The sequence below is a fragment of the Heptranchias perlo genome, chromosome 2 (genome assembly GCF_035084215.1).
Source record: "Heptranchias perlo isolate sHepPer1 chromosome 2, sHepPer1.hap1, whole genome shotgun sequence".
Lineage (NCBI taxonomy): Eukaryota > Metazoa > Chordata > Chondrichthyes > Hexanchiformes > Hexanchidae > Heptranchias > Heptranchias perlo.
In genome coordinates, this window is record NC_090326.1 from 143,041,208 (window position 1) to 143,066,417 (window position 25,210).

The following is a 25,210-nucleotide window of genomic DNA, read 5'->3' on the forward strand; positions in this document are numbered from 1 at the left end:
GGGTGCCGCAGGGATCAGTGCTGGGGCCTCAACTATTTACAATATATATCAATGACTTGGATGAAGGAACAGAGTGTCTTGTGGCCAAATTTGCTGATGATACAAAGATAGGTGGAAAAGCAAATTGCGATGAGGACACAAAATGTCTGCAAAGGGATATTGACAGGTTAAGCGATTGGGCAAAAATTTGGCAGATGGAATATAATGTGGGAAAATGTGAAGTCATCCACTTCGGGAGGAAAAAATAAAGCAAAATATTATTTGAATGGAGAAATACTACATAATGCTGCGGTACAGAGGGATCTGGGTGTCCTCGTACATGAAACACAAAAGTCAAAATAAAGGTGCAGCAGGTAATCCGGAAGGCAAACGGAATTTCGGCCTTTATTTCTAGAGGGATGGAGTATAAAAGCAGGGAAGTCATGCTACAACTGTACAGGGTACTGGTGAGACCATGTACAGTTCTGGTGCCCTTATTTAAGGAAGGACATACTTGCATTGGAGGCAGTTCAGAGAAGGTTCACTAGGTTGATTCCGGGTATGGAAAGGTTGTCTTTTGAGGAAAGATTGAACAGGTTGGGTCTGTACTCATTGGAGTTTAGAAGAATGAGAGGAGATCTTATTGAAACATACAAGTATCTGAGGGGACTCGATAGGGTAGATGCTGAGTGGATGTTACCTCTCATGGGGGAATCTAAAACTAGGGGGCATCATCTCAGAATAAGGGGTCGCCCGTTTAAGACGGAAATGAGGAGGAATTTCTTCTCCCAGAGGATGGTGAATCTTTGGAATTCTTTACCCCAAAAAGCTGTGGAGGCTGAGTCATTGAATACATTCAAGGCTGAGTTAGACAAATTTTTGATCCGCAAGGGAGTCAAAGGATATGGGGAAAGGGCGGGAAAGTGGAGTTGAGGTAAAAATCAGATCAGCCATGATCTCATTAAATGGCAGAGCAGGCTCAAGGGGCCGAATGGCCTACTCCTGCTCCTATCTCTTATGGTCTTATGGTAGCATGTTTACCTCTGACTTAGAAGATTGTGGATTCACACCCTGCTTCAGGACTTTGAGCAGCTTAATCTAGTCCAATGTTCCAGTACAGTCCAAACCAAGAGGTGCTGTCTTTTGACTAAGATATTAAATTGACAATCTCTTTTGTATTATTTGAAGGACAGAAGGAAGTTTTCCTAGTGCCAGCCAATATTCCTCCCTCAAACAATAGCACTACAAACATATTAACTGGTCATCACTATATGTGGGTCCTTGCCGTATATAAAATGGCTGATGTGTTCACTGACATAATATCTGTGACTGCAGTTCATATTAATTCATCACATATGAGGCATTTAGGGATTTTTCTGAGAGATGTACTAAAGCATTATATAAATTTAAGTTCTTTCTTTCTTACTACGGTGAAACATAAAGGAGCTACAAAACTCACAACCGGTTAATTAATCTATTTAATTATTTAAAGTGTTTTTTTTTCTGTTTAGAGAGTTAACTTAATGTTGGCAGAAGATAACCATGTTGGAAAATAAGGGACTCCATCACTTGGGTGGTAACTAAGCATAATTACCACTCAAATCATCTTAGTTTCAAAAGCCAGGGCAACTACACCAAAGATATTCAGTATTCAAAGAGGACTCCTATCATTTTTTCCCCCAGCATTTCTGCAACCTTTCCTTTCTCACTTTATTTTACCACCTCACAGTGCAACCTGTCTCCTCTCATTCCCTTTGATTAATGTTAGTTCTATTTCTATCCTTCACTTGGTTTTGTAAGTCTCCTTAATGCCACTGACTACTGAAATGTCATGAATTTAGCAGGCAAACTGTCTATAGAAATAAGAGAGGCCCACTGTATTCTGACTGCAGGCACCGAGAGCCAGAACACACACGAAGCATTTTCACTCTGACACCAGTTCTATCACACTTATACCATCAACGCAGAAGATATGAGGCTTTTGTATATCACGGCAGAATGTGAGGAAATGTTAGAGAGAATCAGAAGAGAAACTCAATACTTGCTGCGAAATTGAACCTATCATATTTCATATAACATCCACTCAAAAACTAAGAATGAACGTTACTTTAGCATACTTACTAAATTACAAAATATACCTTGAGTACAGTAAGCTGTATCCATTCCACATCTTTGTGCACTTTACTCTAGAGCGAAAGTGGCATTCTGCAAAGTGTCCCATAGCCATGTTTGCACTATGAATATTTGAGAAATAAGCCAAAACTACACTTTGCAAGGAGTCTATTAATTATTTTACACAAAAACTTTATCACCTTATGTTTAATAATGGGTACTATATTCAAATAATAACATCCATGGATATTTAATACTATATAATGGTCCTGGGCAAGACTCACAAAATGACTGCTGAATAGGGCAATGGAAAGCTTAGTAGGAATATAAGCTTATTGGTTATTGTACGAACAGAGAAGTGATTCTTTTGGGAACAGTAGGAACATTTATCGGATGCAATATCATCTGAAGTGATATCTATTAGATGAAATGGGCAGTAAAACACCCCCGGTGTAGATTTAATGGGATCAATTACAGACAAGGAAAAGCTACTCTAAATGTGACAGATACAACAGCACACAAGAGGGGATAACCATCCTTGAAACAGCAGGACTCCCACGAAACAATACATTACTGACGGGAGCAAAAATCAACAAAGTAAATAGAATGCTGAGCTGCATTGCTAAATCAGTAGAGGATAAGTTGGAAGATGTCGTGCTGAAACTGTATCATGCTCTGGTCAATCAGCCCCTTGAATGCCGTGTCCCCTTTTGCTCACAGAAACACATTGGTGCAATTAATCATGCAATGATCATAGGGAGGACGCATATGCACATTCAGCCACTCACACTCATTACACACAAGGGTGAGGAATTTCCTCATAGTGAGTTACACCACTGTTACACCAATGAAAAAAGATTTGTGCCTATTGGTGGCCTCCAGAGGAAACATGAGAGTTTCCTGGATTGGCTCATTTGCATACATATTGGTTTAAATCCTGTGTAAAACAGGTGCAATCTGCTGGACTGCATGGAAATTAGAGTGCAGTCTTTACAAAGACAGTTCTGGCTGAACACTACAGCAGCAGACTGGGGGACAACTAGGTAAGGAAGGAGCAGTGCCTGGCTCACTCACTCAGGTCTCAGATAAACACACTTCATGTCGAATCAATATTTTTCCCATGCTTTTCAAGAATGTCTACAGCAAGGATGTCTGGAACAAGCAGCCAAACAAGGCAGCAGGGCATGGCAGACAAGCTGAGGAGACGACACCAGAATTTTTTATACTTAGTCCCGGGAGGGCGGGCAGTTAAAATTGCCCTTGGCACTCACCTGTCAATGTCACCAATCCCGCAGGCATATAATTTTAACCTGCGGAGTCCTTCTTTAAATATGGAGATGGGACTCCGATGACGTCACTGGGGCCGAACTGCTATTTTATCCAAAGGCCTGCCTGGGGAAGTCGTTGTGGCTTTCCCATCAGGCCAACCTAGAGTGGAGAGGAGTCGGGCCCAGAACCTCAAACTTGGCACTCCTTATCCGCCTCAGTCCTTCCTTCTGCAATCTTTAAGCCTATATATAAAGTTTAGCATCACCTGATCACGGCTGCCCGATTTACCATGTGTTCTTTTTAATTCTTGTCAACCATGGTGGTGTCCCGCCCTACGGACCTTGGCTCTACACCTGAGTTTCTCAACAAAAAAAAATTTAAAAGATCGCAACTGAGCCCAAGCCAATCCTACCTGGCATTTACATGTACACTTTTCAGCAGGCTTTACTGAAGAGCAATCAGAAGTGACACATTTTCCCCTCCCTAGTCAAGGATTACTTAGACCAGTTGTAGCACTTTCACAAAATCATAAGACAGGCTTGGATAAGAAGATCCAATTTGATCTCATCTCTCCAGAATATCAGCCCTATCATCTTCCCATTATCTAGTTATTTCTTAATTGAGTCCATTGTCCTGCTCTCAACCGCCTTTCCTGGAAAGACATTCCAGCTGTTTTAGTATCAGCTCGTTTTAACTCAGCTAACCAAGCACAAACTGGGAATCAAAGCTGGGACCTGCAGCTGTACATGGCTCAATTCACCAACTGAACCATTGAGGGAACTTTTTTTTAATTCGTTCATGGGGTGTGGGCGTCGCTGGCGAGGCCGGCATTTATTGCCCATCCCTAATTGCCCTTGAGAAGGTGGTGGTGAGCCGCCTTCTTGAACCGCTGCAGTCCGTGTGGAGAAGGTTCTCCCACAGTGCTGTTAGGAGGAGAGTTCCAGGATTCTGACCCAGCGACGATGAAGGAACGGCGATATATTTCCAAGTCGGGATGGTGTGTGACTTGGAGGGGAATGTGCAGGTGGTGTTGTTTCAATGTGCCTGCTGCTCTTGTCCTTCTAGGTGGTAGAGGTCGCGGGTTTGGGAGGTGCTGTCGAAGAAGCCTTGGCGAGTTGCTGCAGTGCATCCTGTGGATGGTACACACTGCAGCCACTGTGCGCCGGTGGTGAAGGGAGTGAATGTTTAGGGTGGTGGATGGGGTGCCAATCAAACAGGCTGCTTTGTCCTGGATGGTGTTGAGCTTCTTGAGTGTTGTTGGAGCTGCACTCATCCAGGCAAGTGAGAGTATTCCATCACACTCCTGACTTGTGCCTTGTAGATGGTGGAAAGGCTTTGGGGAGTCAGGAGGTGAGTCACTCACCGCAGAATACCCAGCCTCTGATCTGCAGCCACAGTATTTATATGGCTGGTCCAGTTAAGTGTCTGGTCAATGGTGACCCCCAGGATATTGATGGTGGGGGATTCACCGATGGTAATGCCATTGAATGTCATGGGGAGGTGGTTAGACTCTCTCTTGTTGGAGATGGTCATTGCCTGGCAGTTTTCTGGCACGAATGTTACTTGCCACTTATGAGCCCAAGCCTGGATGTTGTCCAGGTCTTGCTGCATCTGGGGTCGGACTGCTTCATTATTTGAGGGGTTGCGAATGGAACTGAGCACTGTGCAATCATCAGCGAACATCCCCATTTCTGACCTTATGATGGAGGGAAGGTCATTGATGAAGCAGCTGAAGATGGTTGGGCCTAGGACACTGCCCTGAGGAACTCCTGCAGCAATGCCCTGGGGCTCAGATGATTGGCCTCCAACAACCACTAATCTTCCTTTGTGGTAGGTATGACTCCAGCCACTGGAGAGATTTCCCCCTGATTCCCATTGATTTCAATTTTACTCGGGCTCCTTGATGCCACACTCGGTCAAATGCTGCCTTGATGTCAAGGGCAGTCACTCTCACCTCACCTCTGGAATTCAGCTCTTTTGTCCATGTTTGGACCAAGGCTGTAATGAGGTCTGGAGCCGAGTGGTCCTGGCAGAACCCAAACTGAGCATCGGTGAGCAGGTTATTGGTGAGTAAGTGCCGCTTGATAGCACTGTCGACGACACCTTCCATCACTTTGCTGATGATTGAGAGTAGACTGATGGGGCGGTAATTGGCCGGATTGGATTTGTCCTGCTTTTTGTGGACAGGACATACCTGGGCAATTTTCCACATTGTCGGGTAGATTCCAGTGTTGTAGCTGTACTGGAACAGCTTGGCTAGAGGTGCAGCTAGTTCTGGAGCACAAGTCTTCAGTACTACAGCCGGGATGTTGTCAGGGCCCATAACCTTTGCTGTATCCAGTACACTCAGCCGTTTCTTGATATCACATGGAGTGAATCGAATTGGCTGAAGACTGGCTGCTGTGATGGTGGGGATATCGGGAGGAGGCCGAGATGGATCATCCACTCGGCACTTCTGGCTGAAGATGGTTGCAAACGCTTCAGCCTTGTCTTTTGCACTCACATGCTGGACTCTGCCATCATTGAGGATGGGGATGTTTGCAGAGCCTCCTCCTCCCGTTAGTTGTTTAATTGTTCACCATGACTACCCCTATTGACAAGAAGAAGGAACTCAAAACTGAATAAAACCACTGCCATGAAAATCACAGATTATTTGATTAAAGATACCCCAAAGGAATTCATGCCCGTAATGTCATCGCAGGATACAGATGATAGTTATAAACTGCGCAGTCTCCAGTTTCACACTTGATGACATCATCCGAATCTCTGTCGATAAGATGGCTGTCTTGTCATCTCTCACAACTATCCATTATCTGTGTATCAATGGACTATCACTTTTGATTATAGTTGGAATATTACAGCCTTATTAAACATTAAATATTAGTTTATTCTGGTTCGTTGAAAATAAAGTGCTATCAACATTTTTAAGAAGAATCTTCTAAAGTAACCCTTACCCTGTTGAATTTGTTGCTGTGTTTGTGCGCCAAGTTGCATTTAGTGTGCACCTCTGAATATTTGGACTGTTTCTCCCCTTTGCTTTGGCACAGTCTCACTAACAGGAAGGAGAACAGCATAGCAACAGTGGTGAAATAATGGGGCAGAATTTGCTCCCGAGATAATGGAGGAGCTCAACAGCGTTTTTTGTTTTTAGTGGTGAATTGAAGGAGCAAGTTCCCGTGTTTGCACAGGCGCAGTGAAACACGGAAATCGTGAACTTGCTCCTATTGGTTCACTGGCGATTTGACAGCTGCGAATTAAAGGGCCATCGCACACTACAATCATAGAAATCACTGAAAAATCACAAACTTGCTTATCCGCCCAGCTGGAAAGTAACTAATATTACCACCAAACAGGTACGCTTAAAAATAACAGGTCTAAACTAAGTTTTAAAAGCACGATTAGTCTTAATGACTGCCAATCAACTAAAAATTAAATTTAAAAAATGTGGAGTCTCATATTACTCCTTATTTTAATAGTTTTTGGTCATTAAAAAAAAATTAAGAAATTTTTTTTTTACTTTTCTCTTCAGTCTCTTTAATTTAATTCAATTATTTCTTAGGCTTTTTACAAAAAAAATTAAAATTTTTATTCACAATGACTTCTAGAATACTAACTTTAAATGAATGAAGTCTGCTTGCCTGCTTGTGGGCGTGACTTCTCTTCCTGACAGATTTTGTGGACGTGTCTTCTATTCTCACAGACTGTTCGATGCTCATCAATTTACGCTGCTCAGAGGCTGAGTTGATAGTGCACAATTTTTTATAAGTTCAAAATCAAGCAAGTCGATGCCACAGAGCCCGCAGTGAGTACGTTCATTAATTTAATTCACAGGAGCTGCGGTGAATGTTGCCAAGCCGCTTAGCCCAAATTCTGGCCCATTATGGCCACTGAAAGCCTGCCTTGTCCCCAACCCGCAGCAGTTTCAATGGCCATTGCTACAAGGGATGGACAACAAGTAGCTCATCTCCTGACCCTTCATAGCCTCTCCACCATCTACAAGTCTCAAGTCAGGATACGCACCACTTGCCTGGATGGGTGCAACTGCCAGCTTGACACCATTCAGGGCGGAGCATTCTACTTGTTCAGCATCCTTGCTACTGGACTCAATATCCATCCCATCTACCACTGGTGCACACAGACTGCAATTTGTACTAACTAAAGGATGCACCGCTGAAATTCAGAAAACTTACATCGACAGTATCTCCCAATCCTGCAACCTTTACCGAAATCGAGAGCAACTCATCACCTCCAAATTCTCTTCCAAGTCACACACCATCCTCACTTGGACACATATCACCACCTCTTCACCGTCACTGGGTGAAAGTGACACCTAACACCTAATACTTAACACCATCATAGGAGCTACATCACCACAAGGATCGCAGCAGTGTGTAGAGGTAAACTTGGAAGGAGAGGAAGCCTCTACTTGGCTCTTCCTCTTCATTTCCTGACCATGGGATAAACAGGAGGGAAATGGGCTGGGACTCAGGTACTGCCCGCTTCCCACACCAACAGTTGCATGCAGTCAGTGAAGAATCAGTGGCCAGTGATGATCCCTGTGTGGACAGGGGGGAGGAAAATCCAGATCAGGCTGTGAGGCAGCGATAGGCCCAACCACCAGATTTTGCCTCATTCTCTGTCACTATCCCTTCCCATTTCGAGCAGGATCACGGAGAAGAATTCAGCCCTTAATGCTACCTTTTGCAAATAATTCATTTAAAACTGGGCTTAAATTAAACTTTTATATATTAGTTTTATTGAATTCAACGTAGTAAACAATACTTTTAGTATATGCCTTCAAAAGATAATTCTACAGATCGCTCAAAAATTTAAAAATAGTAATTGATTAATGCACTGTAATGGAATAAACTGTGAAAAAACACCAACCTTCACGAGTCAATCATTATGAGATGTTCAAAGAAAAGCAAGAATTATTTCCCACTCAATACCACTGCTGATACCAGAAGGTCAAAACATTCCTACACACATAAATCATTTAAAAAAACTTAACTCATCTTGCGCTATATCGAATTTGCACCAACTTTTTTTGTAAAAGATCACAAATTTTTAAGATACAGAGACTTATTTTGTGGAACTTCATGTATTTAGTGGAAAAAAATAAGCATATTTGAAAAATTAAAGCGCTGGTGAAGTGGATAAGGATTGGAATGAGGCCTTTTCACACAAAGGAGTTAATTTTGACTTTTTTGCGATTGTGTAAAACGGGTGATAGTGAATCAGCAGCCCGTTTTACATCTCTCCCGATTTTTATTTCCATTGACTTCAATGGAACTGCCAATTAATGTTACATTATCACACAAACTCAAGATCTACCCCATAGACTGGAAAGACATACTCATATAACAAGGAGCAGTTGGAATGGGTCCTGCGTGGGGACAATCTGCTGTGCGATCTGTCATTTACAAATTTGCAGTTAACCAATATGATACCAGAATTTTTTAAAGCACAAGGAAACAATTCCCTTTAGAAGGTTGTTTCTGAATCCAAATTGACTCAGATTAGGTCAACTTGGATGGATTTCCAGTTTACTGAATTTTGATCAGTTCCGATCAGTTTGATTAAATCTTTGCTTGTACACGCAAGTAAGTACAGTGACTTGTGCTGCAACAAATAACACTGTCTGGAAAGGTGGATCTGAGCACTGCATTCATGCTACAACACCCTGTGCCACCAAGTGGTAGGACGTAGGTTAACAAACACAGTTCCCTGCACAGTGAACTTCTGCTGTCCACTGCTTTATCCTGGGAGACACCAAGCAGAGGTCAAGTGTTTCTGCATAGGAAGGTGAAAAAGTTAGAAGGCACATCAGTTTAGCATTACTGATGCAAAACCCATAATGGCCAGTTACAAATTGATACTGGCAGAACCCTTCTTGGTCAACAAATGTTGCACATCGCAGGAAGACTGTAACAGAAGAGGAAAGATTTGTTCTAAAATGGGTCAACAATAAGAGATCGGGATCTGGCATCTGGAATGGCATTCCTTTAATGAGCATTATCCCAAACCTTTGAAACTGCACCATACAAAACAGAAAGAAAGAAAGGAAGAATTGTATTTATATAGCACCTTTCAAGTCCTCAGGATGTCCCAAAGCGCTTTTCAGTCAATTAAGTACTTTTGAAGTATATATTCTGTTGTAATGTAGGAAACGCGGCAGTAAATTTGCACACAGCAAGGTCCCACAAACAGCAATGAAATCATAGAATCATAGAAAGTTATGGCACAGAAGGAGGCCATTCAGTCCATCATGTCCATGCCGGCCGAAAAAGAGCTAGCCGGATTAATCCCACTTTCCAGCACTTGGTCTGTAGCCCTGTAGGTTACAGCACTTCAAGTGCACATCCAAGTACTTTTTAAATGAGTTCAGGGTTTCCGCCTCTACCACCCTTTCAGGCAGTGAGTTCCAGACCCTCACCATCCTCTGGGTGAAAGAAATTCTACTCAGCTCACCTCTATTCATTCTATCAATTACTTTAAATCTATGCCCCCTGGTCACTGACCCCTCTGATTTGGGAAATAAGTCCTCCCTATCCACTCTTTCTAGTCCCGTTATAATTTTATACACCTCAATTAAATCTCCCCTCAGCCTCCTTTGTTCCAAAGAAAACAACCCCAGCCTATCCAATCTTTCCTCATAGCTAAATTTCTCCAGCCCTGGCAACATCCTCGTAAATCTCATTTGTACCGTCTATAGTGCAATCACATCTTTCCGGTAATGTGGTGATGAGAACTGTACACAGTACTCGAGCTGTGGCCTAACCAATGTTTTATACAGTTCTAGCATAACCTCCCTGCTCTTATATTCTATGCCTTGGCTAATAAAGGAAAGTATCCCGGATGCCTTTCTACCTGTCCTGCTACCTTCAGGGACCTGTGGACATGCACTCCAAGGTCCCTTTGTTCCTCTTCACCTCTCAGTATCCTCCCATTTATTGTGGATTGAATTCAATTTGCCACTTTTCTGCCCACCTGACTGGGCCATTGGTATTTTCCTGCAGTCTACAGCTTTCCTCCTCACTATCAACCACACAGCCAATTTTTGTATCATCTGCAAACTTCTTGATCAAAGCCCCACGTTTAAGTCCAAATGATAAATATATACCACAAAAGCAAGGGACCCAAAAACCAAATAAATGACCAGATAATCTGTTTTTGGTGGTGTTGGTTGGCTAGGATACCAGGAGCCTTCATTGTACTCAAAAGAGCTTCCATTATTACTGAGTCTGATGTTGGAGTAGTGAATGCTGTTAATTGAATTAAATAACATACAAAATAAATTAAAACTAAATGATGGTCGTGTTTTCCTCATCAATGACACAGTTAACATCCTGCAGTGTCCACCGGTCATGGAAGGCTTTATGCGTACTGGTGGAAACTGCGTGATCCATCTCCAGAACTAAATCCAGCGATGTCTGTTTAATAGGGGACTTTAACTTACCAAGAATTCAGTGGTACAATGGTGAGCTAAAGTTGAGGGCAGGACTGCTGAAAGATTTGTAGAAATCATAAAAGACTGTTACCTAACTCAGTGTGTTACTGAGGTAACCAGGGAAAGTCAAATACTTGATCTAGTGTTCAGTAGTGATCCTAATGTAGTATCTGACCTCCATGTGCATTGGACCTCATAAGCAATAATGACCATAACATTATTAGATTCCACTTGATCAGTAGAACCAGAAGCATCAAGAATTTAACACCAGTTCTGGATATTAAAAGGGCTAACTTTGCTAAGATGACAAAGCAGGACAAATCCACTCCGGCCAATTACCGCCCCATCAGTCTACTCTCAATCATCAGCAAAGTGATGGACGGTGTCGTCAAAAGTGCTATCAAGCAGCACTTACTCACCAATAACCTGCTCACCATGCTAAGTTTGGGTTCTGCCAGGACCAATCAGCTCCAGTCCTCATTACAGCCTTGGTCCAAATATGAACAAAAGAGCTTAATTCTAGAGGTGAGGTGAGAATGACTGCCCTTGACATCAAGGCAGCCTTTGACCGAGTGTGGCACCAAGGAGCCCTAGTAAAATTGAAGTCAATGGGAATCAGGGGGAAAACTCTCCAGTAGCTGGACTCATACCTAGCACAAAGGAAGATGGTACTGGATGTTGAAGGCCAATCATCTCAGCCCCAGGACATTGCTGCAGGGGTTCCTCAGGGCAGTGTCCTAGGCCCAACCATCTTCAGCTGCTTCATCAATGGCCTTCCCTCTATCATAAGGTCAGAAATGGGGATTTTCGCTGATGATTCCACAGTGTTCAGTTCCATTCACAACTCTTCAGATAATGAAGCAGTCCATGCCCGCATGCAGCAAGATATGGACAACATCTAGACTTGGGCTGATAAGTGGCAAGTAAAATTTGTGCCACACAAGTGCCAGGCAATGACCATCTCAAACAAGGGAGAGTCTAATCACCTCCCCTTGATATTCAACTGCATTACCATTGCCGAATCCCCCACCATCAACATCCTGGGGGTCACCATTGACCAGATACTTAACTAGACCAGCCACATAAATACTGTGGCTACAAGAGCAGGTCAGAGGCTGGGTATTCTGCGGCGAGTGACTCACCTGACTCCTCAAAGTCTTTCCACCATCTACAAGGCACAAGTCAGGAATGTGATGGAATACTCTACACCTGCCTGGATGAGTGTAGCTCCAACAACACTCAACAAGCTCGACACCATCCAGGACAAAGCAGCCCGCTTGATTAGCATCCCATCCACCACCTTAAACATTCACTCCCTTCACCACCAGCGCACAGTGGCTGCAGTGTGTACCATCCCGACTTGGAAATATATCGCCGTTCCTTCATCGTCGCTGGGTCAAAATCCTGGAACTCCCTACCTAACAGCACTGTGGGAGAACCTTCACCACACGGAGTGCAGTCGTTCAAGAAGGCGGCTCACCACCACCTTCTCAAGGGCAATTAGGGATGGGCAATAAATGCTGGCCTTGCCAGCGACGCCCACATCCCATGAACGAATAAAAAAAATGGCAGAAGGTTTGAATCGGGTCAATTGGGCAACTCTATTAGGTACGGCTACTACCAATATTGAACAATAATGAAACAACTTTGAAAGCGTATCAGAGCAAGAGCATGTCCCAAAAAACAATCGAAGGGTACATACTAAAACGAAAGCAAAGTGGCTGATTGGTCATGTACAAGGACAAATCAGATTTAAAAAAAATACTTTTGTGGACTAAAGGATATCATTCTCAGGAGTTAGGGATAAGTATGATGTTCAACTAAAGGCAACAAAAGCTGCTATTAAGCAGCTATAAGATCAATGGAGAAGAAGATAGTGGATAGCTATGGTAAAAGCTTTTTAGCTATGTCAGGAGTCAGAGGGCCATTATAGATTGTATAAGGCTTATGAAGGATTCCTCAGGACAGATTCACGTGGACTTCTGGTTACCTGTTGCACTGTTGATGCAAAAATTGTCAAAATTAAAGTCAGAAAGAATTAGAAATTTAAAAACCGATCAGGCGGCTGGTCCTGATAACATCCACCTGAGGAAGCTCAAAGAAATGTGCTTTGCGAGGCCCTTGGTCATATCTTTAATGGCTCATTCGAGTTGTAGATTGTTCCCTTAGGCTGGAAGGAGGCTCATGTGGTACCGATTTTCGAAAGCAGTGACAAGTCAGAGCCAGGGAATTATAGGCCCATTAGCGTAACTTCAATCACAGGTATGTTGCTGGAAGGGTCATAAAATATACTTTGTATGAACATCTGGATAGAGAAGGAGTTATTAGAAACACTCAACATAGTTTCTGGAAAAAAAGGTCACGTCTATCCAATCTGATGGAATTTTTTGAAGATATTACTAGGTTGGTGGCTGAAAGTAGCTCAGTAGATATTGTATACTTGGATTTAGAGAAAGCTTTTGATATGGTGCCACACAATGGGTTACTCCACGAGATAGAATCTTTTGCAATTGGTAGATGGGAGATTGGATTAACAATTGGCTGCAATCTAAAAGGCAGAAATTGGTTATTAATGGTTGTGGATCTTCTTGGAGACTGATTACTAGTGGTTTCCCACAGGGATCTGTGTTCAAGTCATTTTAGGATCTCGATTAATAACCTGGATGTGGGTATTAGGGGAACAGTCCACAAATTTGCGTATAATATGAAGATCTACGTGAGTGTTAGGACTGCAGGTAATGAACCTGCATATGAGAAATAGCATTTAATGTAGATAAATAAAGTGTTATGCATGTGGGCAGGGCTAACACCAAGTGTACTTATATTCTACAGGCTACAAAACTAAAGTCTTGGTCTTTTAGTACATAATTCGCTTAAGGATCATTCATGACCAGTGCTGTAGAAGTGATAGCTACAGCAAATACAGTATCAGGTTGCATCGTTATGATGATTCAATATAAAATAAATGGAACCACATTGTCCTTGTATAAGGCCTTGGTTGGGCCCACTTCAAATACTGTGTCCAGTTCTGGTCCCCTTTCATGGTGGGTTTCAGAAAAGGGCCAGAATACCCAATTTAAAACACCTGAGTAACCTTGATAGGCTTAAAAAGTGGGGTCCATTTACCACGTAGAAGCATAGACTCCAGGAGAGCTTTAATTGAGGTGTTTAAAACAATGAAAGGACCAGACTGTGTTCGTATAGATAGATTATTTCAACCTGACAGCGTGCCTATAAATTATGCAAGGCTAAAAGTAGGTTAGATGTCAGGAGGTTCTTCTTTTCACAGAGGATGATAGACCTTTGGAACAATTTGCTGCCTTATGCAGATGTATGCAGTTGCTGCCTACCTTCAAAAGAGAACTTGAGCAGTTTCTATCTGGGGCAGAAATCACGGCATACAAAAGGAAGATGCAAAACTAAGTAATACAAATCACGGTCAACGTGGTCTCCTCGACCAGTTTTGATTGCCTTAAAGGGTTGGAGAGAAATTTCCCATATTTTTTTCTCCCTGAATTGGCCTTGGGTTTTTTATCTAGTGTTTTTGCTCTCTCAGGAGATAACATTGCTGCTGGTGGTGGTTGTGGGAGATGGAACAGGCCCAATGGAACAGCTGGTCATTTCCTGACCACCATTTTCATATGTTTTGTGTGTTTTGTGTTATTAAAAGTTATGCTTATCAAATAAAAAAATAGCTGGAATGTGCTGCTGGGGATATGGAGGTTAGAGGAAGGGAAATAAACAGGGAGAGATGGTAAAATGTTCAGCAGAAAGCAAATTCTGCTGTAAATGGAAATTCTAAAGAGTTACAAACCAACTCTGTACTTGTCTTATCAGAACAAATGGGAAAAACACAAAAATGTGACAACAGTAAATAAAAGGTGGCACAACATTATCAGCCTGCAGATTCTTGCAAGGAGAGAATGCTAAGGATCATTAGGGAGATGGTGCTCTGATTGGCATTAATGTCGCAGAATAGTGAAGTACCATCTGATAGCTGTTGCTTTGCTCTAATAGAAATAATGAGAGTGAAGGAAACGATACATTTGTCTTAAGTTGAAATTTTATCTGCAGTTTGGGATCTTCTTCGATCTGTATCCAGCAAGAACTCCAGTCAATCCACATCATTTACCTAATGTTAGGGAGGCAGGTATCCATAGTGTTCATGTCAAACTCCTGAAAGCTGCTCCAGGTAAGAAGGGGAAAGAAAGGAGGAGCTTACATTTATATAGCACCTTTCACATCCTCAAGACATCCCAAAATGCTTTGCAGCCAATTAATTGCCATTGAAGTGAGGTCACCATTGTTAGGTAGGTACTGCAGCCAATTTGCACACAGCAAGGTCTCACAAACAATAAGTGAATGAATGAATGACCAGATACAGCCTGTTAATTCAATGTTGCTTTTTGCTCAAAAATTTGAATCAAATTGAACAATTTAAATAATACACCCCAGCTAACATGCACTGAAATGTTAGCTTAGATTATTTGTTCACGTCTGTAGTGGGGCTTAAACCCACAACCTTCTGACTCAGAAGCAAAGGTGCCACCAACTGAGCCAAACTTAGCGATACAGTAATGGTCTTGAAGAGAAGTGCCAGGAACCACTGACCAACCTTGGAGATGACATTCCGAGGCTGGGAAAGCAGGATTCAGCTTGATGGTCCTCGGTGTTCCAGAGTGCAGTCAGATTTCTATCCATTAAAAGGAGGCTCCCAGTGAAATTGCTCTTGCGGTAGCTCTTTGGCTTGTCACATATATTGGATGCTTGGGAACTCGCAGAATAATCAAAAAGGAACCAGTTGGACTTTGTTCTCATAAAGGATTTATAGGACAGGTTATCGCTTTCTACAAAGAAGCTGGAGTCTATGGGGAGTGCAAAGCTTAATCTTGGATTGTGTCTGGGATGTGCACGCGTGGTCCATAATGCATGTCAGGGGAGATAGAAGATTCAATGAACCTATCTCTCTAAAAAAAAAAGGACTGAAGCAAAGCTGAGCACTGTCACCCACTCTGTACAATGTTTTCATCAATGATACGTTAGATGTAAGTTATAGCCTCAGAGTGTGTCGTTCCAGCTATTTGTGGAAGAATTGTAGTACTCCTGTTCACAAATGAGCCTATATTTTCCAATAATGTTGCAGTTTAGAACTGAATAATAACTGTGTTTTAGATAGACTCAAACGAACACAGCTGGTGGAATAGGAAAATTACATAGAATTTACAGCACAGCAACAGGCCATTCGGCCCAACCTCCCAATTGATGGCTACTGCAGTGGACGTGGTGCTGTGTAAGATAGTTATGATGAGGGATAATGCCACTTCACGGCACCATTCTCATAGGTGAGCATCACAGCATGTCTGCAAGGAGAAGGAGACAAGGTTTAGGCCACAGCAGACCACGACTGAATGTGTCAATCTTATGCTGCGTTGTAGCTGCCAGCATCCTTGCAGCACTTGGCACAGCTTTGCAATGGGCCTGCTGATGGCCCAGTCCCTGTGAAAACAGTACCCCATGCTCATTACCAGGTTTATGTTTCAGGGCTTACAAATGTGGTTTGAGGAATCTCGGTAGGTAAGTTCAGTCAGGCTACGCTGGCTCTTGGTCACCCATGTAATGCCACTGAAACCAAGACATATTATCATTGACGAGTTTCCAAGGAAGTATCCAGCATTACAGTTAGACAGGCATTTACATATCTTAGTGGTACCATTAGGCCTGATGTCCCAGGATTTCCTTTGGGAATAAGAGATTCCAAATGTACTAAGTGTCTGCCAATATTGGGGATGTTCACCTCGATCTGCAGATTTGTGTACACCAGTACTTGTGAAAAGGAACAGTGCATCGCACGAGCAGCCTGATCTACCTGGCATATCTCTGTTGGACAGGCAGATGGGGCTTTGGTTTAACAGCTGATCTGAAATATTTTACCTCTAATGAGACAGCATTCCCTGTGTGATGCACTTAAGTCTCAGTAGATTATGTGCTTAAGTCCTGGAATGAGGTTTAAGAATCCACAAGGTTCTGATTCAGAGGTGACGGTGCTGTTAACTGAGCCGAGCTGATACTAAATAGGGAGACAGTGTGCACTCTATATCTTTCTCCTTATCCACTCTGGCCAATAGCAATCTATCCATTATACCACTGTAAGTGTCTGGTTGGCTGAGTAGTAGCACTCTGGCCCCTCGAGACAAAAGGTTGTGGGTTCAAGTCCCACTCCAGAAATTGAGTATGTATTCTAGGCCTAGACCAGCATAGTACTGAGGGAGTGCGATATTGTCAGAGGGGCCATTTTTCAGATAGCATGTTAATTGAGGCTCTGTCTACCTGCTCGGGTGGATGTAAAAGATTCTGTGGCACTTTTGAAAAAGAGCAGAGGGAATTCTTCCAGTGTCCGAACAACAAGATTTACCCTTCAACCAAAAATAGAATAACTAGTAATTTATCTTAATGCTGTTTGTGGGAACTTACTGTGTGCGAATTAGCTGCCCCATTTGCCTATATAACAAAAATGACTAAATTTCAAAAGTAATACATTGTTTGTAAAGTGCTTTGGGACACCCTGAAGATGTGAAAGGCATTATATAATTTTCTTCCTTCTTTCCCCTGTATGGATCTCTCAGTATCTTGGTTTGGCGAATTTTGTTGAGTTTCCATCTTGCCAGAAGTACAGCTGACCAAAAAAAACATACCTCTCCACATGTGTTTTATAAAAATGTAATTCTCTCCTGAATGTTCTCTTTAAAAGATTCTGAGTCATCTTGGATAAGGTTCCACTAAAGCATCAGATCTTTTACTGATGGCAGATTTTATTGCAATAATGAACTGCAATTAATTTCTCAATAAACCTGCAGTAACTGCATCACAGCCATTAATCCTTTAGTGTGTGTTGTGAACAAATGAATGATATAAAATGTACTGGCAGCTGTTGTGGTCATTGACAGTTGCTACCAGCTGACAAAAACACACCAGAAATGAATCATTTTAACCCATAAAATTAAAACAAATCTCAGTTCTGAGATAACTGCTGTAAATTGCTTAAGCTTCACTTTCATATGTTGTGATGTGATTATCTGGACCACCTCTCCCCAATTAAATTACATTCCTAGCATTCACGTTTAAGAATTGGTTATACAGGTGGTTGAAGCTATGGGGAATAAAGGGATATGGGAATAAAGTGGCCATGTGGGATTAGGACCGAGTGGAGAATAAACACCAACACAGACAGGTTGGGCCGAATGGCCTCTTTCAGTGTTGTAATTTCTATGTAATTCTGTGCAATTCGTTCGCATGTTCCTATGTTGGTAATTTGCAGCTTCCATTCTCTATTTTTCGGTGCGTGTAATTAATGACATTATTTGCAATTTTATTCCCACTCTAGTGTCCGAGAGAAGAGAACTGACATATTAGGATAGATCTTCCAGTTGTATAGCAGCTTGTGCTGGGATTACACATTTTTTAAAAGGCTGCCCTCACTGGATATCTCGAGTCCAGCTCATTTCCATAATTTGCTCACGCTGGGTAAATGTGCTGTCTGAGGGCCTGGTGCACCAGCTTTCCTAATTACCACTGGGCTTCACCTACTTCTTCAGTCTCACCCTTATCATCCTTCTCTACCAATGAGTGGAGTTGGACCTCTTCATCATCCTCCTGAATGCAAACTTCTCTCTGAATGGCAAAGTTATGCAATAAGCATGACACTATCGAGATACTGGAGACCCAAACTTTTTCTTATTTCATGACCCGGCAGTAAGAAAGGTGCTAGGTCTCAGATGGACATGGCCTAAACACAGCGTTAGGAGTTGTTTAGGGGGAAAAAAAGAAAAAAGAAGAACTTGCATTTAAATAGCGCCTTTCACGATGTCTCACAGCCAATTACATACTTTTGAAGTACAGTCACTGTTGTAATGTAGGAAACACGGCAGCCAATTTGCACACAGCAAGCTGCCACAAATGAGATAATAACCACATGATCTGTTTCTCGTGATGTTGGTTGAGGGATAAATATTGGCCAGAACTCCCCTGCTCTTCTTCATAATTGTGCTGTGGGATCTTTTACATCCACCTGAGAAGACAGACAGGTCCTTGGTTTAACATCTAATCTGAAAGACAGCACCAACAACACCCCCTCACTACTGCACTGAAACGTCAGCCTAGATTATGTGCTCAAGGCCCTGGAGTAAGACTTGAACCCACAACCTTCTGACTCAGAGGCAAGAGTGCTACCAACTGAGCCATGGCTGAAAGAAAGATATGATAATGAAATGGAGATACCTACTCATGGGAACACTTCAACCTAAAATCAGGGAAAGTAAACAAAGGGTTAATTAGACAACTCAACAAAGTGTAACTTTTTTTCAGACATTGAGTTGCTGAGGCAAACAACGCTGGAGCTCATCCATGATGCGTGCTCTGTATCTACTGCTGCAACACATGTAAACGTCTAAGGATTTCTGAACATACGATTGCAGGGCAGAGAGGAAAACCGGGAAAATAGCAGAGAAAAGCAGATAGCTTCTATTACATACCGTGACGAAGAGCAAAATAAAATGCATATAACAGGTTGACATAATGACACTAGCTAAATATGCAGCAAATCTGGAATTATGGATTTATGTCTTCTCTGGCATCTACCTGACAATGTGGAAAATTGCCCAGGTATGTCCTGTCCACATATCCAATCCGGCCAATTACTGCACTCAATCATCAGCAAAGTGATGGAAGGTGTCGTCGACGGTGCTATCAAGTGGCACTTTTTAAAAATTCGTTCATGGGATGTGGGCGTCGCTGGTGAGGCCAGCATTTATTGCCCATCTCTAATTGCCCTTGAGAAGATGGTGGTGAGCCGCCTTCTTGAACCGCTGCAGTCTGTGAGGTGAAGGTTTTCCCACAGTGCTATTAGGGAAGGGAGTTCCAGGATTTTGACCCAGTGACGATGAAGGAACGGTGATATATTTCCAAATCGGGATGGTGTGTGACTTGGAGGGGAATGTGCAGGTGGTGTTGTTCCCATGTGCCTGCTGCCCTTGTCCTTCTAGATGGTAGAGGTCGCGGGTTTGGGAGGTGCTGTCGAAGAAGCCTTGGCGAGTTGCTGCAGTACATCCTGTGCATGGTACACACTGCAACCACAGTGCGCCGGTGGTGAAGGGAGTGAATCTTTAGGGTGGTGGATGGGGTGCCAATCAAGCGGGCTGCTTTGTCCTGGATGGTGTTGAGCTTCTTGGGTATTGTTGGAGCTGCACTCATCCAGGCAAATGGAGAGTATCCCATCACACTCCTGACTTGTGCCTTGTAGATGGTGCAAAGGCTTTGGGGAGTCAGGAGGTGAGTCACTCACTGCAGAATACCCAGCCTCTGACCTGCTCTTGTAGCCACAGTTTTATGTGGCTGGTCCAGTTAAGTTTCTGGTCATCTGTTGATGGTGGGGGCTTCGGCGATGGTAATGCTGTTGAATGTCAAGGGGAGGTGGTTAGACTCTCTCTTGTTGGAGATGGTCATTGCCTGGCAGTTGTCTGGAGCGAATGTTACTTGCCACTTATGAGCCCAAGCCTGGATGTTGTCCAGGTCTTGCTGCATGCGGGCACGGACTGCTTCATTATCTGAGGGGTTGCGAATGCAACTGAACACTGTGCAATCATCAGCCAGCATCCCTATTTCTGACCTTATGATGGAGGGGAGGTCATTGATGAAGCAGCTGAAGATGGTTGTGCCTAGGACACTGCCCTGAGGAACTCCTGCAGCAATATCCTGGGGCTGAGATGATTGGCCTCCAACAACCACAACCATCTTTCTTTATGCTTGGTATGACTCCAGCCACTGGAGAGTTTTCCCCCGATTCCCATTGACTTCAATTATACGAGGGCTCCTTGGTGTTACACTCGGTCAAATACTGCCTTGAAGTCAAGGGCAGTCACTCTCACCTCACCTCTAGAATTCAGCTCTTTTATCCGTGTTTGGACCAAGGCTGTAATGAGGTCTGGAGCCGAGTGGTCCTGGCGGAACCCAAACTGAGCATCGGTGAGCAGGTTATTGGTGAGTAAGTGCCGCTTGATAGCACTGTCGACGACACCTTCCATCACTTTGCTGATGATTGAGAGTAGACTGATGGGGCGGTAATTGGCCGGATTGGATTTGTCCTGCTTTTTGTGGACAGGACATACCTGGGCAATTTTCCACATTGTCGGGTAGATGCCAGTATTGTAGCTGTACTGGAACAGCTTGGCTAGAGGGGCAGCTAGTTCTGGAGCACAAGTCTTCAGTACTACAGCCAGGATGTTTTCGGGGCCCATAGCCTTTGCTGTATCCAGTGCATTCAACCGTTTCTTGATATCACGTGGAGTGAATCGAATTGGCTGAAGACTGGCTTCTGTGATGTTGGGGATATCGGGAGGAGGCCAAGATGTATCATCCACTCAGCAATTCTGGCTGAAGATGGTTGCAAACACTTCAGCCTTGTCTTTTGCACTCACGTGCTGGACTCCGCCATAATTGAAGATGGGGATGTTTACAGTGCCTCCTCATAGAGTCATAGAGTCATAGAGTCATAGAGTTATACAGCACGGATAGAGGCCCTTCGGCCCATCGTGTCCTCGCCGGCCATCAAGCCCAGTCTAATCTAATCCCATATTCCAGCATTTGGTCCGTAGCCTTGTATGCTATGGCATTTCAAGTGCTCATCCAAATGCTTCTTTAATGTTGTGAGGGTTCCTGCCTCCACAACCCTTTCAGGCAGTGAGTTCCAGACTCCAACCACCCTCTGGGTGAAAAAGTTCTTTCTCAAATCCCCTCTAAACCTCCCGCCTTTTACCTTTTACCTCCTCCTGTTAGTTGTTTAATTGTCCACCACCATTCACGACTGGATGTGGCAGGACTGCAGAGCTTTGATCTGATCCGTTGGTTGTGGAATCGCTTAGCTCTGTCTGTAGCATGTTGCTTCCGCTGTTTAGCATGCATGTAGTCCTGAGTTGTAGCTTCACCAGGTTGGCACCTCATTTTTAGGTACGCCTGGTGCTGCTCCTGGAGTGCTATCCTACACTCCTCATTGAACCAGGGTTGATCCCCTGGTTTGTTGGTAATAGTAGAGTGAGGAATATGCCGGGCCATACGGTTACAGATTATGCTGGAATACAATTCTGCTGCTGCTGATGGCCCACAGCGCCTCATGGATGCCTAGTTTTGAGCTGCTAGATCTGTTCTGAATCCATCCCATTTAGCACGGTGATAGTGCCACACAAGGCCAAGTGCAGGAAATTGGGACTAGCTTAGTGGTATAAACTGGGCGACATGGACATGTTGGGCCGAAGGGCCTGTTTCCATGTTGTAACTTCTATGATTCTATGATTCTATGATAACACGTTGGATGGTGTCCTCAGTGCGAAGACGGGACTTCATCTCCGCGAGGACTGTGCGGTGGTCACTCCTACCAATTCTGTCATGGACAGATGCATCTGCGACAGGTAGATTGGTGAAGATGAGGTCAAGTAGGTTTTTCAGTTGTGTTGGTTCGCTCACCACCTGCCGCAGGCCCAGTCTGGCAGCAATGTCCTTCAGGACTCGGCCAGCTCGGTCAGTAGTGGTGCTACCGAACCACTCTTGGTGGTGGACATTGAAGTCCCCCACCCAGAGTACATTCTGTGCCCTCGCTACCCTCAGTGCTTCCTCCAAGTGGTGCTCAATGTGGAGGAGGACTGATTCATCAGCTGAGGGAGGACGGAAGGTGGTAATCAGCAGGTGGTTTCTCACCAATAACCAGCTCACTGATGCTCAGTTTGGGTTCTGACAGGACCAATCAGCTCCAGACCTGCTTACAGTCTTGGTCCAAACATGGACAAAAGAGCTGAATACTAGAGGTGAGGTGAGGTGAGAGTGACTGCCCTTGACATCAAGGCAGCATTTGACCGAGAGTGGCACCAAGGAGCCCTAGTAAAATTGAAGTCAATGGGAATCAGGAGGAAATCTCTCAAGTGGCTGGAGTCATACCTAGCACAAAGAAAGATGGTAGTGGTTGTTGGAGACCAATCATCTCAGCCCCAGGACATTGCTGCAGGAGTTCCTCAGGGCAGTGTCCTAGGCACAACCATCTTCAGCTGCTTCATCAATGAACTTCCCTCCAGCATAAGGTCAGAAATGGGGATGTTCGCTGACGATTGCACAGTGTTCAGTTCCATTCGCAACCCCTCAGATAATGAAGCAGTCCGTCCCCGCATGCATCAAGACCCGGACAACATCCAGATTTGGGCTGATTAGCGGCAAGTAACATTCGCTCCAGACAAATGCCAGGCAATGACCATCTCCAACAAGAGCATGTTTAATCACCTCCCCTTGACATTCAACGGCATTACCATTGACCGAAACTCCCACCATCAACAGTCTGGGTGTCACCTTTGACCAGAAACTTAACTGGAGCAGCTACATAAATGCTGTGGCTAAAAGAGCAGGTCAGGGGCTGGGTATTCTGCGGCGAGTGACTCACCTCCTGACTCTCCAAAGCCTTTTCACCATCTTCAAGGCACAAGTCAGGAGTGTGATGGATACTCTCCACTTGCCTGGATGAGTGCAGCTCCAACAATACTCAAGAAGCTCAACACCATCCAGGATAAAGCAGCCCGCTTGATTGGCACCCCATCCACCACCCTAAACATTCACTCCCTTCACCACCGGCGCACTGTGGCTGCAGTGTGTATCATCTACAGGATGCACTGTAGCAACTCGCCAAGGCTTCATCAACAGCACCTCCCAAACCCGCGACCTCTACCACCTAGAAGGACAAGGGCTGCAGTCACATGGGAACAACACCACCTTCATGTTCCCCTCCAAGTCACACACCATCCTGACTTGGAAATATTGGACGATCCTTCATCGTCACTGGGTCAAAATCCTGGAACTCCCTTCCTAACAGCGCTGTGGGAGAACCTTCACCACACGGACTGCAGTGGTTCAAGAAGGCGGCTCACCACCACCTTCTCAAGGGCAATTAGAGATGGTTCAATAAATGCTGGCCTTGCCAGCGATGCCCACATCCCATGAGTGAATAAAAAAAAAACATTATCCATCTCAGATGCTGCCATTGAAACATATTGCACAAACCCGTAAGATGCTGTTTGGACTATTTTTTTGAATAGCGGGAGAGCGAGGGTGGGGAGGGTTGTGGTGAGGTGGGGGGGTGAGTGAGGAGAAAGGGCAGCATGGAGATTTATTCCCATAAAACTGAGAATGCCACAATTAAACTACTATTAATCTTGTGCATCCCTGCGTTATATCTAACATTAACTAGACATCAATGGAGTATGTGTCTGTGAGCTGACAGGTAATCTAATATATACACAGCAGCAGGTAAACACTGCTGCTGCAGATAGCAGCAGGGATGGCAGACAGCAGGGTAATCACTCTGATGTACCTAATCCCATCTGTAGTGTGGCATGACGGGAAGACGTGAAATGGGACCCAGTAGATGAGATAATAAGAAAAACTCTGCCCTGTGAGAGATTGCTGGGCTAATGCCACCATGTGAAATGTGCAGATGTTTGCTTTAGAATCATGACAGTGTATAATGGCAAGCGAAAATATCAACAAAGATGGATTGGGTGCAAGTCTGCGACATGTCAGATAATGATTACCACCTGGAATACCCCATTATGACATTGTCCTTCAGTGAGACATATATGGAAAGCATATCATTTATTTTCCAGTTTCAGGAAATACACTGTATCCGAGGACTTTTGTCAATTCATTGGATTGCGTCACAAGTTGTGAAGCCAAATCACACTTTGACTCTGCATTGGATGAAAATATGATGCATGGTCTCGCTGTTAAGTTATGTAGCTTATTGGTGTGAAACAATTACATACGTTGCCCTATGAATGAGAAAATCTCATCGCTCACAAAAACTTAAGGGCCAAGAGAATCTTAATGGTCTCAGCACAAGTAAGAAAGCATATAGAACTTCTAATAATTGGTGCGATCTTTAATGTATTTCATATGCATCTGGTTTTCTCTTACCTTTCTTGATTTAAAAAAAATGTCTCTACCTCCTTCCCCCCACTTCTATTATAAATGCATGATCTATACTGTTCTTCACAGCTGTGAGGGTTTTCTTTTATTCATTCTCAGGATGTGGGCATCGCTGACAAGACTGGCATTTATTGAAGGTGGTGGTGGGCCTTCTTCTTGAACCGCTGCAGTTCATGTGATGAAGGTTCTCCCACAGTGCTGTTCGGTCGGGAGTTCCAGGATTTTGACCCAGCGACAATGAAGGAACGGCAATACATGTCCAAGTTGGGATGGTGTGGTGACTTGGAGGGGAACCTGTACTCATCCTTGCTGCTCTTGTGAGATTGTTGAACCTATTTCTGCATTGAACACAGGTCCTAGGAGTGATACTGGTGGCACTGACCCTTTCAT

At 43.8% G+C, this 25,210-nt stretch overlaps 1 long non-coding RNA gene across 2 annotated transcripts in view; it reads left to right on the forward strand.

The window, feature by feature from the left end:
- The window catches only part of LOC137334483 (uncharacterized), a 79,040-nt gene that overhangs the window by 25,047 nt on the left and 28,783 nt on the right, over positions 1 to 25,210 (forward strand). The window contains exon 3 of one of the 2 annotated variants that reach the window (XR_010966161.1): positions 7,192 to 8,229. The exons of the other annotated variant lie outside the window; for it this stretch is intronic. This is a non-coding gene — a long non-coding RNA (uncharacterized lncRNA). Of the gene's footprint in view, positions 1 to 7,191; positions 8,230 to 25,210 lie in introns of those variants that run through there. 2 annotated transcript variants of the gene reach the window in all.